The following is a 16,370-nucleotide window of genomic DNA, read 5'->3' as shown; positions in this document are numbered from 1 at the left end:
GAGTGGAGAGAGATTTTCTCTCTCATCTCTCTAGAACCCGTACTTGGTTTAATTGACGGTGGTGTTAAAGAGTCAAACTTTCCATGCAAATGATATTGGTTTAACTGAATGGATATGCAATTGATATTGGTTTAATTGAATTAGTTCTGATATTTAATTGAGTATTTGTGGTCTGCAGTAATAGCTTATGCTGAATAAGTCTGATATTCATTTACACAACAAGCAAATACATTGTTGCAAATAAACTATCAACTGAATAAGTCTTACACAAGCAAATCAAATTGGACACATACAGAGAAATCCAATGCTGCCATTCCATTTCTTAAGCTGTTGTACCAAAATAAAGTCTGCAGTACTGACTCATGAAGAGTTACCAGAAAATTCATTGGTGCTAAAAAATTTAATGAAAAGGGTAAGAAATAACTGACCTTATCAAGTAAGAAAAGACTCGATTTTTAGGGATTTCGAACTCAAAAAGTCGAAGAAAACGACGCCTTCAGATGGAAGTTCTAGCATCGAAACAAAATCGTAAACAAAAATTTTGAGTGAAAAAGTTAGGGTTCCTTGTTGGAATTTTTGGCATTCAAGTGTATGTCTGATAGAAACAGAGCTTTGATCATATTCAAGGGAAAGTCAAGAGTCATAGGGTTTTTCTTATTTATTTATTTATTTATTTTGTTTTTTGTAATAAAAATTAACCACAGTTAATGAAAGTCATAAATGGGCACTGCACTGCTGAATTAGTCAAACAAACTCGAGGGCACAAATTGGGATTTGAAAAAACTCGGGGGCACACGCACACCTTAGAAAAACCCTATCTAATTTTACTTATTCATCTATTTTTTCCTGTGGGAGATTTAGTTTGCCTTTTGTTCCTATTTGATTAGTCTACTAATGTATTCTTGTTCGTGAAACATTTTTTGGAATATAAGTGTTGGTAGAAGAACTAACTAACATGATTTTTTCTCTTTCCTGCATCTTCATACCAAAATGCAGATTTTTAGCTGGTTTTTGTATTCAAATGGATGCCAAGCCAAGAAGTTCCTTCAGATGGTCGAGGAGAAGAAGAAACGTGTCCTGGAAAGGAAAGAAGCCCCACTTAAATGGCAACAGAGATTAGAAGCTGCTGCAAAAGCAAAAGCAAAAGTTGAAAACTTGATTGTTTTAGAATTATCTTTGGCTGTTAAGGGGTTTCTGTTTCAGAATCTCATAGCTAGGTTAAATGATCTTCAATTCGTCATTATTCTTTAGAGGCTATCCTCAAATCTCTGGACATAATTTGAGCTTGCTTTATGTGGGTTCGTTGTTAACTGTACATTTGACATAAATTTCCATAATTTGATCTGCTGAATCTGTATTTCTAATATTGCACTCTAATCTGGATATTTTGAGTATATGTGCATCGTGCATGTTTCTAAAGCCACATTGCACACAAACTTTGTACTTGTAGTGCCTTTCTTTGCAGCTTAAAGCATCAAGCTCAATACCCAAAATCCGAGGGAGGGCTACATGCCACCTTATTGGTTTCCCTAAATCGTGAGCATATCTTTATTTATCTAAACAATTAATGTACAATTTATTTTTATTTTTATTTTTTTTTTTTTTTAAAAAGGAAATTTCTTAGGTTTGCTAGCTTATATACTCATGAGGTACTCCGTATTAGGTTTGCCTTATGTACACCTAAAGTCAGGGTATAATAGCTAATTGTCCTTGTGTTTTTTTTTTCTTTTTCCTTCCTCCTCTTCTCCATCACAAGTATTCACAACAACCTAACCTATACCACTGCACTAGACCCAACCACCACAACCACAAATACAAACCCACGAAACCAAGATAATTAATTGATATAAGTTCATCAACAAACACCAACAAAAATGTTTATTATGCCTTTCTTATTTACAAATTTGTATGTGTAACAAGGAAGGTTTAACACAATTATTAGTAAAAACAGAAAAATTATGCCTAAAAAATAAAATGACATAAATTAATTAAAGGAAGTTTCAATAAATTGTAAACCAAAATTTACATATTTTCTATCTATTGAAAGATCCGATTGCAATAAAAATTATAATCTCATTTTTTTTTAGCAAAATTTTATAATTGCCATTTATATAAGTTGAGATAATGTATATTATCAATCAATTAGAGCTCATAGCTAGAGTAAAAAACTTGACACAACAATACAACATACATCGCACACATAAAGAACTAGTCAACTAGTGCTCATATAAAATGTGCATTGCACAGGAGGCTAATATAATTTTAGTACCCAAACAAGAACAATAATCAATCTTACCTACACGTCAAAAAAATAATAATCTATCTTGCCTAGTATATTAAATAATCTTCGATAGCATAATCAAATCAATCAAATAAATATAATATAATATAGCTAGTCATAGACGGATCAACACATATACGCAACACATAGCTAGTATTCGGCATGTACAATGGTTATAGCTAGGGACTAGCTAGCAATTTTCAAAAGTTTCTAGCTACTAGCTTGACCATTGAAGCTAAATTTATTGATTAGCTTGGCCAAGCAAATTAGCTTTGGCAAGCTAATTTGTTTGGAATAAAAACTAGGAGAAATAGTAAGACAAATTGCATGGGAAGTTGCATTTCTACTACTTTCAACAAAAACAATATAATTGTTTTATAAAAAGCTATAGCTAACCATTGGAGAAGAAATTAGCTTGAAAAGAAAATTAGTAGAAATATTATGTGGTATAGTAAGCTAATTGTCAAATTAGCTTACCATTGTACATGCTCCTGTCAAAAAAAAAAAAAAAAAAAAAAAATACACATAGCTAGCACAAATCATGGGTGTACGATGTATGTGTAACGTAAGTAAACATTAATGAAATCATAAAAAACTACTAGTGTTTAAATAAACGGAAAAAAATCCAATTTAGATGGATGAAAAGGGGTTACGGCCTACAGATGGAGTTTTTTTCATCTGTCACCCGATTCATCATCACTTGTCTATTTTAGGAAGATAGCAATTGTAGGGTTACAATTATCTACAATGGTCATCTTTCTAAAAACTAAGTTTTTAAATATGAGGGTAAATTTTACAGTACAATCGATTGTACGGTACAACTATACTCAATTTTTTCATAATTATTCCAAGAATAGAGATCCAATATAACAAATGAGGTAGCATTGTACGGATTTGTAGCGGTGGTGATACCATATAAATCCTCACGGATTTAGGTTTGTTAGTAGACGATTTTTTTACTTTTATTATTTGTCCACCAAGTGAAGCAACATCTTTTGCCACAAATCTCATTACATACCTGTCCCAAAGGATTTACATAAGGTTGTTTTCCAAACGTAAAAAATAAATCGAAACGGAGGAAGTAATATTTACATATGCTCAAAAATAAGTGCCAAATAAAATTTTTACATGTAGGATCGCGTGCCAAAAATACTACTGTAGTGTAAAATAAATCAGCCTTGGTTGACGAGGATATGAGTTGAATTATTATTCCCATATTTTGATGTGGTTGTGGTTGCCCACTAAATCAAATTGATATATTTTGCGTATTGCTTCCCTTCCCGTCTCGTGTTTAATAATTTTCGTGGACACGTGAATTTGCATTTTAGTTTTTTTTTATTATACTATTCTATTAAAGAATAACTGAATTACAACTTAACATCTTGCTGAATATGCATAAGGAAATAATGGGACATTTAAGCATACTAGTGCATGCTTATAAAGTTATAAATAGGTCTAGCGAGCTAATAGGATATGTGAGTCATTCTTCTCTTCAACATTAACGCAAGGCATACATAAATACATAATTGCATACTCATATTATTTCTCATCTTCAAAGGTATTCGATCTCTATACTCGATCTTCTTCTCTCTCTCTTGATCCCATATTATTTTTCAGGGTGATGTTGATAAATGATAATACACTTTGCATTTAAGAAGAAGCACATTTAAGAAGCAGCACATTTAATTAAGTCTCTTGGAAGATTAAGTAAGAAAAGATGGAACGAGTTGCAGTGATAGGAGGAGGAATAGATTGGGAGCAGCTTATGAGCTAGCAATGCAAAGGCAGGCGTAAGTGTAACATTGTACGAGAAGCAGGATCACTTGCATTGGGTGGTCATCCTAAAACTGTCAATGTTGATGGCATTGATATTGACCTTGGATTCATGCTCTTCAACAGGGTATATATGTTTTTTCTTCCTACTTTTGCACAGTTCCTAATTAAATTTGCATAGTTGACGACTTAAAAGTTGAAATCTAAAATTCCAACACAAATACATAAGTCGTTACTCGTTAGAACTAAATACAGATCGAGTACATCATAGATTCAATCAACAATAATAGCCTAATAAATAAAAAAACTTCATCAAAAGCCATGCAATATGTGAGTTAATACTCATTAGGCTGAATCAAGATAAATAACGTACAACCTATGCAATTCATCTATCTAATTTATATTATAAACAGTTCAATAACCCTTTTCCCAGATTTTGAAAGCGAAGCATGATCCAAAGCACTCTATCTTTAAGTTAGAAGCATGAGCCATTAGCACCAAGCAACCTGTTATCTTCATCCACGTACTTCATCTTAAATTTGCCGACCTTAAGTTTAAGCCTCGTGGCCACTTCGTACTCAAGTTGCTCAATGATCAGTCTTCGATCTTTAGTGAATCTTTTTTACGAATAACTATCACCACAAAAGTACTAGGATTTCCATCCAAGTTGTGCATCAGTATTTGTCCACGTACCCTCATTTGCACCATTTGAACGCTCCTATCCTCGACTTGTTGTCCGTCCACCTGGCTGGCGTTGATATTCCAAGGAGGGCTCTTCAAATGTTCTTCTTGAGGTTTGGACAGCATTATCCAAAGATGATACATGATTTGAAACTGTATGGTCATGAGCTGCGTCCTCATGTTGTTTCATTTTTTGGGGTCTTGGCCATTTCATACCCGCTCTGATCTTGCCAAATTACGCACCACTGTAGGTCTTGAAACTGGTTTTGGCATAGCAAATTTAAGACAAGATCACCATAAATACGAAATTGTGAATTATCAATAAAGTAAACCACCATAGATGAATTATAAAGTATTCAAGTATATGCATTATCAAACTCCACAGGCACCTACATGTGCTGTCGTGAGCTGCAACATCATGAAGTTTGTTATGCTGTCATTTCGTTTCAGTCTTCACAGGGAAGTTGCTTATGCATCTTGCCAGCTCAACTCCTATTCTAACAAACTTCTCACACTTGTCATTTTATCATGAAGTTTGTTATGCTGTCATTTCGTTTCAGTCTTCACAGGGAAGTTGCTTATGCATCTTGCCAGCTCAACTCCTATTCTAACAAACTTCTCACACTTGTCATTTTAAGGGTCCTTCTCATTATATATATATAGAATCGGGATCCGGTGAAAATTTGTAATTATGTGAGAATAGAAATATATATGAGAATCAACCACAACCCTTAGATCATACAAAACCTAAGGGTTGCAATTTGTCCAAATCACTAACAACGAAACCTTGTGTTTCGCGGCAACCTTTCAATTGAGCGTAGAACATTACCTTTCACAGGAGGAAAAAAAACGAAAACTCATACCACTCATCATCGATCAACTGATTGCAAACAAAATCTGAAATTCTATGCGTGATCGCAATCCATACATCAAGTAACTTTTGGTGCTGCACTTTTTTTTCAATTATCTCCAAGTACGATGTATAAACCTAATTAATGGAATTCGAATTATTTTTTTTACTATTGATGTACTTGTGTTCTTTTCTTGTGTTCTTCTCTTAATTTATGGATTCGTAATTACTAGCTATGTTTTTCGCATCTTTTAATCGAAAATTAAGTCTTCTAGAAACTATTCTTAATGGTCATGGAATTTTACTGAAATTTTGTTCATATTTTTCTGTATATGTCGTTTTGTGTTGTGGTTGTGTGCTATCGAGGAACTATTGTTTAAGAGGTTGCTTTTGAAGAGTTTGATCATCTCTGTTTTGTTTAGCTGGTAATGGGCACGATTGATGAGATGAATTTGATCATGTTCATCATGTATATACTACATGTAAATTAATGCTACACTACAAGTACATTAAATCTCAAGGACATTATGAGTGAATATATAATATGATTGTGGCAGTTGGCTTCATTGTCCTTGGTTCATTGTCTTGTCTCATAGATGATGCCTCTCGAACCAAATGGTACTACAGTATAATGATTTTGGACATGTACATCATATGTTTACTACATGTACATCATATGTTTACTACATGTACATTAGGCACACTCAGTTCACATCCTCTGTTATGTAAGTTGGGGACAAATTTGACTCCTTTAAGATAGTTAGGCCAGTTGAATGCAAAATCTATATAGTATACAAGATTGCTCGGTTAAGGTTTCGAGCCTGTTTATGCATTGATAGAAGACATAATTAGCTCAGCTCGAGTGCTGAATTTGGTACTTTTAGATGAATCATACAAGATAGTCTCAATGGAGGACCAGATTGCCAGGGAATTTGGGGAAATGATTCGGGATATGGGGTTTTGGAATGACTTGGAAGCAGTGCGGTCGTTGGTAAGATTAGTGAAAGAAATGGCTCATGAGTTTGAAACTGATAGGCCTTCAGTTGGACATTGCCTGCACCTGTGGGAAGAGCTTAGGACCAAGGTGACAGATTGGTGTGTTAAGTACCACATTGCTGAAGCTCTCATTGAGAAGGTGATCGAACAACGATTCAGGAAAAACGACTACCATCCTGCTTGGGCTGCTGCTTACATTTTGGACCCTCTTTATTTGGTAAGGGACAACAGTGGGAAGTACCTTCCACCCTTCAAATTCATGACACCCGAGCAAGAGAAGGATGTGGACAAGCTTATTGCTAGATTAGTTTCGAGGGAGGAAGCACAGATTGCATTAATGGAACTAATGAAATGGAGGACAGAAGGGCTTGTTGTACAGTTAAAACATAGAGATCCCAACACTAGAAAAATGAAAATTACAAATCCTCATGGCTTTAGGCTCTAGAATGCTTCGTCTTTCTCAAGTTCTCCACTAAAAAAATAAAAGATAGATAGAGCAAAATAACTTTTGGAAAACATCCCCTCAAAAAAAAAAAAACTTACGGAAAACAAGTATGTTGCAACTAAATTAGATTTCATGAAATGGAATGTATGGCAAGTTGGGAACTAATTTGTGACAAAGGATATATACATAAGTTTAAGCTCGTTTAATATATTCAACTTCTGTTAAGTGCCATGATTTTCCATGTTTAATAGTTGTGGGCAAAAAATTATACTCCTGTAAAAGTTGGCTTTGAATTGGTAGATTATGATTTCCTAGTTAGAGGAGTAGAATTGCAGCATAATCATCTTCATGGCATTGATGAGATATCGTTGCTATCGCGATTTGCAGCTCATATGAATGCAAATGGTGTTGTTTTTGACCCACTTACTTCCAAGATCAAGTAGTTCCTGCTCATCATAGCAAGTTAGAGTCAGATCATCAAAAAGGTAGAGGTAGATAATTCAAGCCCAATTGTATTTTGTACCCACCTCATAGCTCATGTTGTCTACGTCTAGCCTCATATCTCGATGATGATCCATGAAATTCCTTGAATATAGGGAAGAGCGGTCAACAATCATCAGGCCCTAAAAATCAAATTAAATCCAAAATGGCATGGTCAATCAGAAACTTACAAAGACAAACATATAAAAATACCAACTCTAAAAACATTACAATATCGTTATAATATAAATTAAGGAGGCTATCAAATCCCAGCCAACTCTCTGCCTCTCAGGTCCCACTCACTGCAAGAAAATGGAGGCATCCAGAGTGCAGAGATCAAAATTTGCTTGGCTTATATGCTGAAGTTCTCCATAGCTCATTAGCACAGCTTATTCACAATAATATAAAACAATAAATGCTCTATAAAAAAAAGTTCACCTCTAACCCCCCCCCCCCTTTTCCTCCAAGCTCACTCACTATAAATGCACAGCAACACACACAAGATAACCAAGTAAACATATGGGATAGAGCAGAATGACTTACCTTGAGTATGCTAAAGGGAACAGTATCAACCAACTTCAATAGGTATTTAGCCTAGTTGATATCTTGGTGTTCTGATCTTAAGAGATAAGCGAATAGTTATGCTTCACAACCACAAGAAGATGGAAATCTTCCTACAAAGAGGAAAGATAAACTTCTTGATAATGACTATACTTCATGAAGAGCTGCAAAGGCTTGGATATATTTCTCGTGATTTCTTTGGTGGGAAATTGTCGTCCTTTGGTTGCATGCTATTTGTTATATGTATAATAAAACTCTCATATCCCAAAGTGATTGGATGGGCTTCCCTCACCCCTTTGCATCCCATTCAATTCATGCAAAGGACTTGTGTACCTTACCCTTGACCCCCAATTTATTCACACCTTGCACCCCATCAATCCGTGCAAATGACTGGCATACATTACCAGTTAAAATGCACATCCAATCATTTCCCTTCCCAGATTTTCATCATTTCTGCCTTTAACGGTTTAACCTCTCCTCTCCGTCAATTCACTTCCCAAAATACCATACCAACCTCCCTTTTCCATAGTCCATCCTCCACCTCTGAGTCAACCTCTCTACTATAGAGTCCTCTAGTATGCTTTCTCATGCTTCCAGTTGTAGTACTTAATGAACCAGAGATATGTTGGGATGTGGTGGATTGTGATGGTGTCACTTCTTAAACTATAGATTGTGAATGCAAATGGTGTTGTTTTTGACCCACTTACTTACACTATAGCTCTATCATTTTGTTTGGATAATAAAGGGTTTTTATTTGAATTTCAGTTGCATTTAAATATACTAAAATTGTGAGGTTTTCATTGGCAATGCACTTGTTACATTATACATAATAGTAACTGATTATGTACTATGTGTTAGTTTTCCTCTTTCGTCGATGCGTATTTATTTTCTTCTTTTCTTTGGTTTTACAGTTGCTCGAAATGGATGACATGGAGCAGTGGAAGGCCAAGCTCTTTTCTTGATGCGTATTGATTTTACAGTTGCTATGTAGCATGTAACTACAATTAGAACAAATTTTACTTTTATTAAAATGCAACTGCATTTTATTTATAGGCTACAAAGAGAGTATAATTCGAATTTGGTCACTTGTCTCTATTACCAACTTACAGTGTTGTCGTTGAAATTCTTTTTTCGCTAGACAATTAAAGAAGACTATACAAATAGGACATCTTAAAAATGTCTATTTTGAGACATCTTAAAGTACATCACAAATGGATTGAAAGTACATCACGGATGGCTTGAAAGTACATCACGGATTGCTTGAAAGTACACCATGAAAGTATATCACTACCAGGACAAGGAAATTTTAGTCTGGAACAATATTTAATACTATAAGCATGAACAAGACAATATATTAAATGTAATAGTAAAATCAACCTTTTGATCAAATGCAATAGTTTCAAACTTCGTGTTACTTGATAGGTACAAGACCAAAAGGCTTTACCTCACAGGAATTTTGGTCTAGAATCTCTCGAACTAGACCAAGGTAGGGAGACGACGAATGGTAAAATCATGAAGCCAAAAAGTTGAGGTAGATTTAGTTATATTAAAAACATTATGTCAATTAATTCCACCCAAGAACACTTCAAAGTTCAAATTCCTTTTCTATAGGAGACATATATATGGCAGCATGAGTATAGTTGTATAGTGTTACTAAAATTCTCAAAAAAAGGGTTACACATATGAAATTCTCAATATGTCATATGAAGACATATTATCGACCGGTTGTAAACTTATAAAAGTGTGCATCTCTTTCTTTATTTACAAAATATATGGCAAATTTCTGCGAAATACAATTGTTCCAAGTCGTTTTCTCATTTCATCGCCTTAGCATTCTTCAGCATAACTTGTTTGACCACGTTCGAGTCATCCTTCAAGATCTCACAACAATACTTAGCTCTCAAAGTTTTCAGAAAATGAGCCTAAAAATAAACATATATTTATTAGCTTTACAATCAAATATATTTAGAAAAAAGAACCTAAAAGAAAATTTCTTAAATCGTTTCTTAGGTTAGTATCCCATGAATAAGTTCCTTGCGCCTATACATTCCCAAGTACCTCATTGCAAACACACCAGTATCAACATCATCATGCTCATTTGATTTCAGTTGCATTTTGATTAGCTTTACGTCGAAATTCAATACTTTTCTGGCTCTTGGGTCACCACTTGACTCCAAAAAGTTAGAAAATGCCTTAGCCTACAAACGCACATTATATATCTAAAGTAAAATCTTTCAGGCCATGTGTCGTTCAGTTAGCGATTTCAATCCCACGTGGCATGACGTGGCATGCTCCGTTGATCAGTATTTTTTCGAAGCTCAATGAGAGTGTCCACGTGTCAAAGCAATCAAAGAGTGTGAAATTCCCATAATCACGGATATCCCTTCCCTTAATCACGCATATAATTGATTCAGTAATCTATATAATTGACATCAATTACGGATTTTAATTGATACGTAATCTATATAATTAAGGAAACAATTATCTAGGTTCCCATATTTCTTGATTTTTTCCCATAAGCACGGTTTGTAATCAATCATCATCAATTCGATAAATCCAAAAATTAAATCACGTCAATCCTAATTGTCGTGAATATCTATTGAGATTGGTATAAAATCAATCAATGCATCAGAATATAAATCCCCCATTGTCATACTATAACTTTATTCAGAAACAATTTTCTAAATCGCTTGATTTCCGACTCTAAATTTCTTCTCAATTCTCTGTTAATCCCATTCTTGAAATAAATAGGGAAGGGTTTAATTCATTGACTGCTCATACTAATAAGATATGAAAATTTTGTTTCTTCCAAATTATAAGGGTGACAGTAGAGAAATTCAGGATTTTTTTAGATAAGGGTTTTTCTTGGGAAATTACCTAAAAATGGTGGGAGTGGATTTTACATTGATCGATATGCATTCATATATCTCTTATTTTTCTCCAGATTTGCAGATGAGAGAGTCAGAGAAACAAGGAAGGGAGTTGAAAGAAAGCCAAAAAAAAGGAACCATAAATTTCGTGAAACTCCTACTGTGAAATTCAAGCCTCCTAATAAAACTCCTTGAAGTTCTTCTAAATTTCTCCATCTTCTTAATTTCAATTTTTTAAAAATTGAATTATGTGGGTTGATTAGCTTTTTTATCATCTGATGATGGGTTGAGTTTGATTATTTGTGTTGTTTGTGTAGGAATCGTAGAAGATGAATAGTTTATAATTATTTGTTTATTTGACTGATTTATATTTCAGGATTAATTCAAGGAAAAAGCCAAAAAGGGAAGAAGAAATTTGGGAGAAAACTCGGTAAAAGAAAGGGTTGAAGAATGGATATGGTGATGGAACATGAGAGAGAAAGGAAGGGTTGAAGACTTGAAGATGACAGTGGGAGTGCAGGAAATTATTACTAATTTCTTTTTACATCTTTAATGGAATACTCCTAATCTCCTATAGTCCTATGTTGGCTATGTACTAACAGAGTAAAAGTTCAATATTATATATTTTAGTTTTAAAAAAAATCTACTTTCTAAGATGTACTTCCTCCGTTTCAAAATAAGCGCAACATTTGCATAGTGTTTACTATTCACAGTTTAAACTTTAATTAGCTTTGGTGATTTACATTTTAGGAAAAACATAGTCATGTGGGATCTTGTTAGATTCGTCTGAATGTGAATTTTTTTAATATCAACTTTTTATAATTTTTACTTATTGATAATTGAAGATATTAACAGTTAAAATAATGCATTGGCAAACATGAAAACAAGAAGTGTTGCACTTATTTAGAAACAGAGGAAGTATAATTTATAGCTTACTTTTTTTGATAGATCTTTACATCTTACTTACTTGATATTAATTAGTTAGAATGACTTGACAAAAAATAAAAATCATTACCTCGATCTAACTACCCTTCCTTGCTTTAGCATGCATGTGGAGTTTAGCATTGCAAGAATGAAAAAGTATTGAATCATTATGAGCCCCACATCTCTGATGTGGCAGCAGGTTTTTCTAGGATGGTGTCATTCCCTTGGTTCACAAATTTACATGTTCAAGGAGTGCCTTTTCATTCCATCAGATTGTTCGTCTGTGATGACTTACCAAGGAACTAATGGAGTGGATAAAGAAGGCTAGGAGAAAGTGGTAAGAAAGATATTCTGCTGATATTCTGCATCTGAAGGGACTGCCAACCTCGAAAGGGAAGCACGTTCGATTCGAGGATGAAGATTGAATGAGAACTTCATATGAATGGAACTTTGTGTGTTGTTGTTTTACATGTATCTGAGAAAGTGGATAACTTTCTAAGTTCTCGCACTTACTTTTTAGTTCCAAAAGACTCAAGGATTAGAAAAAATTAGTCTTTAGGAAACAAATTGTTGTGGATTGATGTGAATCAATTAGTCCATATTTGATTGATTGTTGTGGACTTCCTGAATTGAATGCTACTAGCATTGTCTTCATTTGTATTGATCTTTTGGATTTTATATTGATCTTTTTCACAGCAAATTTTGTTACAGTCAAAAGACACAAGGTTTTGTGATGGTGAAGATGATTCACTAATAGACTAAAAGAAATATTACCTTGATGACCCAAATTTTATATGATTGTAGTCAAAATTGATAATGTAAAATTATGATTTCGGCAAGTACTTTTAGCCTGATTTTGAGCCTTATAGATAACGTTATTTTTTAGCTCCTATCTTAGCCAAATTTTTGGCCTTATATAATTATAGATAGTTTAAACTGATGTACTAATTAAAAATTTTATTATGTAAAATGTTTTTGGCTTTATATAAATAGACAACATAATTAAAACGTGCGTTTTAGCATTATATACTAATTAATATGTACTTTCTATTATATATTTCACCTAAAAAGATTATCCATTATATTTCAAACTGATCATAAAATTGAGAAGAACATCCCTTCTTCTTTACAAAAGTTTAACAAATAAACTCAAATTAAATTCAACATACAATTAATTTTCAAAACTCAAAGTTAAATAACTAATTTTTTTTGAATAGATATCAATAGTTGATTATAATTTTTAAAAGGTATCTTCTATTTTATAGAAATAACTACACAAACCAAATGCTATGAAAATTTCAAAAATATAAGTATAATTTGGGAAGATAATTTTTTTTCAAAATACGACATTTATTTGACTTTCAATATATACATCCTATAAATATATTTATGCTACCTTACTTTTTTGTATTCAATACAAATAAAATTAAAAAGGAAGTCTCAAGTCATATATCTTCTTGCCATAATATAGAAGGGGAAGTGAAAAAATAGAATTTTTGGGAAGTTGATTTTGTGTGATATCTTTGTGTGTAACTTTTAGTAGTATATAATATAAAGGGATATTCCATTTGGTACCATTGAATTTTTGGTTTTTTCATTTGGTATCACTGTTATTTTAAACTTCCACATGATACCACTCTAATTTAATATTAATCTTTATCATACCATTTTTTTAAGTAAAGTGTTAGTTAATGGTTGAATAAGAATACGATTTTGTTTGAGTTTGCATGTTTCTATTTGCAGTTGCAAAAAATTAATAAATTAAGATTTTAGGGTGTCGTTTTAACCCTTAAAGCTCTATTTTTCAGTCAAAATGATCATAATATTCTATGTCTTTTTAAATATGACCTCGACTTTGACCTTAATGACTAAAACAATTACTCAAACCTTAACGCAAATTAAAACATGTAAATCGAAGTAAAACTCTAGTCTATTATAACTTAAATTAACACTTTACTTAGTTGAATGCTACAATAGAGAATAAATTCAAATTATAGTGGTACCATGTAGAATATCTGAAAAATAGTGGTACCAAATGGAAAAGCCAAAAGTACAATGGTACCAAATGGAATATCCCTAATATAAATTATGATCTAAATGATTTTATGACTTTGCACAGGATATCATTACATACGGAAAAAAAACCATAATGTACAACAGCTATAACAAACTACAAGTAAAATATTATGAAACATTGAAAAATAGAAGTATAATTTGCGAAGATAATTACATCTGAAGCTCTTGAATCAATAATTCATAAACCGTTTACAATTGAAGTAATACCTGAACTTATAAAAGTCATAATGTACTACCTTCAATTAACAATTGGAGATGCAAATAAGACTTAAACGCATTGAAAGAAGCACGAGAAAGTTCGAAGCATGGCTATAGTTTAGTGCATTGTAGATTGTTGCTTCATATTCGCGGGAAAGTTGGGTTGGCAAACAAGAACAATAAATCTAGAGAGAAAACGATTTGGTCTGGGGGTTTTATTTGGCAAAGAAATTATTGGTTTTCAAAAAATATAATTCGTATTTTTTGAAGATAAATTCCAATATCAATTTTAAACTTTCATTTGATGGCATGATTGGTTGAAACATTTGGGTAGGAGCAATTGTCGGTGGTTTATTGTAGAAGCTAAACTGTTGAGAATGGAGTGTTAAGTGTGAGTAAATAGTATATATCGTGGGAGGAGGACATATGATGGGGTGTGTTAGAAGAGGAAAAAGGATGTGTAATATTTTGGAATGATAAAGTCATAAAACTATCTGCTGATAAATGGTTTTAAAAACTTAAATAAAAGAACAACCAAAATAGTATCCTACACAATGACCCTGTTTTGCTCAATATTTTTTAGTCCTTATTAGAAAAATAAGTTTCATTAAATTCTAATAAGTTCAGATAAAAGTCTTATAAGAATTAATAAGTTCTGATAAATTCAGATAAGTTTAGATAAGTTCAATTCATTAAAAATAAGGTTTAACATACTCACAAAAAAAAGGTCTACTATATTAAGATAAGTTCTAATAAATTTATTTAAAGTCTACTAATGAATAATATGTTCAGATAAGTTCTACAGTTAAGTTCAAATAAGTTATATATTAGTAACACTAATATTAGGATTTAAATTATACCCGTATAATATTTTTCAATTAAGTCGTTCAAAATTGAGTCACAATTGTTAACTCCTCGCTAATTAACATAAGCTCATTAATAATTTAGAAAATCAAAATGAAACATGGAATTAAAGAAAATGGTAGCTTTTGATCTATTTACAATATATCATTCAAGAAATAGTAGTATTCAGGCTTTGTGGTGGCATTGTGGACTACTAGCTTTTTCTGCACGATATGCGTGCATTGACATTTTAGGCATAACGATTGCTAAGTATTTAAAAAAATAATTATAAAAGTACGTATCTACGTTCACCTTCATTTGGTGAGTAAGGAGTATTTAAATACTTACAAGTAGTATCTAAAAATATTTTAACGTAGTATCTAAAAATATTTTAAAGTAACTATAAGTGATAAAATTACATATCCAAGTAATGAAGAAACTAATTTTTTTTGAGTTTGTATTTGTGATTAATTTTGTATATGAGTTGTCTTTTATTTTAATGAGAATGTCATTTTTTTTATTGTACGCGGTATTAATTTTCACTATGTTCTTGATTACGAATTTTTTAAGTTGATTGGATCAAATTCTAATTTGATTGAATCTTTTTTATTGGCAAGTTTATGTGATTGACAATTATATGAGTTGATTGGGTTTAATATAGATTTGGTTTAATTTTTTTGGTAAGTTTATTTGTGTAATGGTTTTATGTTGCGGAGGGTGAATATGTAAATTCAAAGGGGGACACCATTGCTCCCTCTTGGCTTATATAATAGAGACTAGCCTTCATATGCACGCGATGCGTGCGTTAATTTTAAAATTTGTTATTCTATTAGATACTCCATTCGTACTTTATTTATGATTAAACTTAAATGTAAAAAATTCAACAGTTAGATGAATTTAGATATATTAATTTGCTAATGTAAAAAAATAAAAAGGTTGTGAGTGATTGTTAACATTAATTTTTTGTGAATGAATATTGAACAGAAAGAACAAAATAATGAGTTGGTTTAGCTGGATTAAAGAGTATCAAAGGTAGTGAATGTTTAGACTTTTCATGTGCATGTTATGTATGTCATCTTTTTTTATAAGGTATGAATATTTTCTGCATTTAATTTTTGATTGAAGTATTTGATACATATACCATTTTAAACTTGTTTTAAATAGCAAAGTTGGAATGAGATTTTTAAATGATTTGCTTTTGTAATTTTTTTTCATTCCATTAATTAGATCATTAAGGGTATTTTAGTCACTTCAAAAGAGGACACCAAACCTCCTCCCTTGGCTTATATAATAGAGATAATTTGATGGAAAAATAGAAAAAAGAATATTTGAGAGTTATAGGTAAAAAAAAAATGAAAAAAGAGAGTAAAATATTGGTACTTTTTTTGTAGA

General features: G+C 32.3%; 1 long non-coding RNA gene across 1 annotated transcript; it reads left to right on the top strand.

Moving 5' to 3' along the window:
* The first annotated feature begins 3,603 nt into the window (after positions 1–3,603).
* On the top strand, positions 3,604–9,162 carry LOC125497040 (uncharacterized). The gene is made up of 2 exons (XR_007273591.2): positions 3,604–5,708; positions 8,979–9,162. It is a non-coding gene; the product is annotated as an uncharacterized LOC125497040 (long non-coding RNA).
* Positions 9,163–16,370: the final 7,208 nt, after the last annotated feature.

Source organism: Beta vulgaris, chromosome 4, assembly GCF_026745355.1.
Source record: "Beta vulgaris subsp. vulgaris cultivar EL10 chromosome 4, EL10.2, whole genome shotgun sequence".
NCBI classification, from domain to species: Eukaryota; Viridiplantae; Streptophyta; class Magnoliopsida; order Caryophyllales; family Amaranthaceae; genus Beta; species Beta vulgaris.
The sequence above is the reverse complement of the archived record's forward strand: the minus strand, read 5'-3'. Positions and strand labels throughout refer to the sequence as shown.